The sequence below is a fragment of the Physcomitrium patens genome, chromosome 6, assembly GCF_059467195.1.
Source record: "Physcomitrium patens ecotype Gransden chromosome 6, ASM5946719v1, whole genome shotgun sequence".
NCBI lineage: Eukaryota > Viridiplantae > Streptophyta > Bryopsida > Funariales > Funariaceae > Physcomitrium > Physcomitrium patens.
Genome location: NC_143415.1, coordinates 4,717,083 through 4,720,117, shown reverse-complemented (window position 1 = coordinate 4,720,117; position 3,035 = coordinate 4,717,083). Strand labels below are relative to the sequence as shown.

Below are 3,035 nucleotides of genomic sequence, written 5' to 3'. Positions count from 1 at the left end.
ACATATTCATAAAGGATCCAAAAACAGGTAGATAGTGTAACAAACATTCATATCCTTATAATGCAAATATTATTTGAGCAAAACAATTCAGTTTCTTTCACTCAAATCTTTGGGACACAATCATCAAATCTGTAATTTATGTTTAGAACTTAATTGCATCAAAACAACGAGATCAAATCCACAATGTTCTTTTGGACTCTGGTCTCTACTTCATCAAGGTTATGCCTACTACATTTTAGAGAGTATTAGACATTGAAATGATGTATTGCCTAGCAACTAAGAATGATGAGTTCATACAGCTTCACCAACTCAGGATAACAATCACCTAAGAAACTGATTTACTTTGATGAAACATGAGAATCACCTAAGACATCATGACATTGTTGAGAGAAAATGAGAAGCATATTTTATGGAGTGGAGACTTCTGGAGCCCAAGCACTTCTTAGCATTCGCAAATTAATTTCTGCCAGTATCAGTAGGCACGCTGATTGTTAACCTTTGAAGCGGCTAACATAATTATGTGCTCTTCGTGCAAATGTTTCCTTTCTTTGGGTGCACAGCCGTGAATAAGTTTCACCATGAAATGAATAAATTTCACCAACACGATTGATAACAATGGTCATTTTCCAGCTCTTCTTCTCAAGTGTGCAACGATACGAAACATGTCCCTACTTTTTTGGATAAGTGGTGTCTGGACTAAGAAAATGCTTACCGCAGAGTATCAACTGTCGAAGCTTCTACCAGGATTCTCCTTCTAGTCTTATTTACCGATGAACCATATAGTAGCCTTGAGTTCGAGCTTGGGTTCTTCCTCGAGCTCTTCTCTAGTTTGAACATTGTTGCGGAATTCTGCACGAAACTTCCCAAATAGTCAGGATTCTGTTTCAAACAATGATCCAAATAAACCTGGTCATCAAAACAATGCAGCTCATTTGAAATAGACCCCTCACTGCGTCAACTCCAAGTCACATTTCACGACACTCAAGCAGATAGAATATATATATATATATATATATATATGAGCAAAGCATATTGTTTGTGCATTGAAATTGGCGGGATTATCAGAAAGCACTAGTTGTCTAAGGACTAAGGGGCTTAAAAGTTGAGGAGTTCCTACTTTTGCACAGCATCAAACATGGATGCACAAAGATAGTCTCGGTTACAATCGTAACATCTCCGCTGCTCCTTTCTATCCCACTTCCTCGTCACTAACTTACTGAAATTCACGAGGGAAACATACCCGACTCAGTTCCTCAGCAATCATGAAGAGACTCGCTGCAAGCGGACATGCTTACTCTGCATACATGCCACTGTTCGGGTCTGCGGTATCTATCAAGAAGAGCATTTCGTGAGTCAACAAAATCTGACCAGGAATAGTGAACACATTCAGTACATCCAGGAGATAGGTTAAGATTTTCATCTGGATTGTGAAGGTCTTTAATTCCACCGCGCTATATGGTAGTTGAAAAATTGTTATGATAATTCAATATGACACAATACGCCGGAGTAATTCTTCATATTCGACCACTTTTAGGTTGCATTCTTACGTCTCCTTCTCTTTGGATTCCCAGAGCTTAGCAATTTGAGAAACAGCTTTGCTGGAGTAGGACTCCTAGGCCCTTCCTCTACCTTTCCATTCTTCGGTTCCAATGTGGCGCTCTTCTCCCTGCAAGCTTACTTCCCCTCTCCGCACGCTTCAACAGATTCAGCATATTCGTAACACACGATCAGGGCCTTCCTCCTAATCAGAATTGCAGTCCATGAATCACAACTCCGTCCGTCTCCTACGCTTCTGCAACATAAAGCTCGTTGACGCCAACACTTGACCACGATGCATCAAACTGTCTCCTAGTCGAGTCTGAATGCCTCTACAACTCCAGGATAGGCAATTTAGAGGTCACAAAGCGCCGCACACATCGGCCATTCCACGATGCACGATGAGCATATGAATTCCACGATGCAAGCACAGTCCGAATTAAAAGTAAAAGTAAAATAAAATACGAAACAATGTACAACCAAAACTTTCTAGAGCACAATTGCAGTACAAACCGAAATTCGAGTGAACTAAACACAAACACAAACACAATCACCTTCGACCATGAACAGATCGGCGTTGCGAAATATACATATGAATAACAATTCAGCGAAGGTGACGACGTTCTTTCGTCGGATTCCCGGACGTCACTGAAAATGACCGACCGACCGACCGACGAACGAGCGTCGACTTCTCAACTGTCGTCGTGAAACTTCATCGTTCTGAGTTCCGGCGATAAGAGACTTCGGGGCTGGATCTTCGGGAAATCTTTTAATTTCCTAGATGGGCGGGAATCAGGCCTGATGTTTAGAATTTAGGGCTCGGTGCTACGGCCTTGAGCCTATGTAGAATAGATATTAGTTCGTTTTTGTAAGATATTTGTAAAATAGATTAATAGTCCATAGAATAGTTAGTTTAGGAGGATGGATGATTGATTCAGTTATTAAAAGTAGTTATTATAGGATTATGATTAGAATCTAAAAATCAGTAGCAATTATATAGGAGTTGTAGAAGTTTGTCAAGGTGCAAGACTGTGATAATCATGAGCCGAGGTTAAGCTTGGTGCTTTCTCTTTGTTTTTTTATTTTATTTTATTTTCTTTGTTGTTGAAGAGTAATAGATAGTTTTTGAATACTGAGAAGTGAGTCTGTGGAATAAATCAGCGATTAATTTATTAGTTATTGGTTATGTAATTGGAGTACTAAGTGATTGAATTATATGAGAAGTTATTGGAAGATTGATTATAGATGGAAGATTACGATTGTTGTTTATTGAGAGTTATGTGTGTGTGTGTTTCGACAGAGGAAGTCTATGATTACGGGAATTCTGTGAATTTCGATTGGTTGGAGTGAAGTCTGTTATTCTTGGTGTTGGATGGAATTTATTGAATTTTGAGCGGTCTTTTGAGAGTGCAAGGTTGCACATTGTAGTTATCAGTTGATGAAGGATTATTGTTACTAGGACGAAGCATTGTAGTATTTCTTAGTGTTTTAGTAGTTCG

General features: G+C 39.2%; 1 long non-coding RNA gene across 2 annotated transcripts; it reads right to left on the bottom strand.

The window, feature by feature from the left end:
• Window positions 1-474: 474 nt before the first annotated feature.
• LOC149989110 (uncharacterized) lies at window positions 475-2,123 on the bottom strand. 2 transcript variants are annotated; one of them, XR_016503218.1, is made up of 3 exons: window positions 1,630-2,123; window positions 1,118-1,216; window positions 475-849 (listed from the first exon to the last, which is right to left on the bottom strand). It is a non-coding gene; the product is annotated as an uncharacterized LOC149989110 (long non-coding RNA). The 2 variants fall into 2 exon arrangements; XR_016503219.1 differs by lacking the exon at window positions 1,118-1,216 and having other exon boundaries at window positions 1,241-2,123.
• Between the last annotated feature and the right edge of the window lie 912 nt (window positions 2,124-3,035).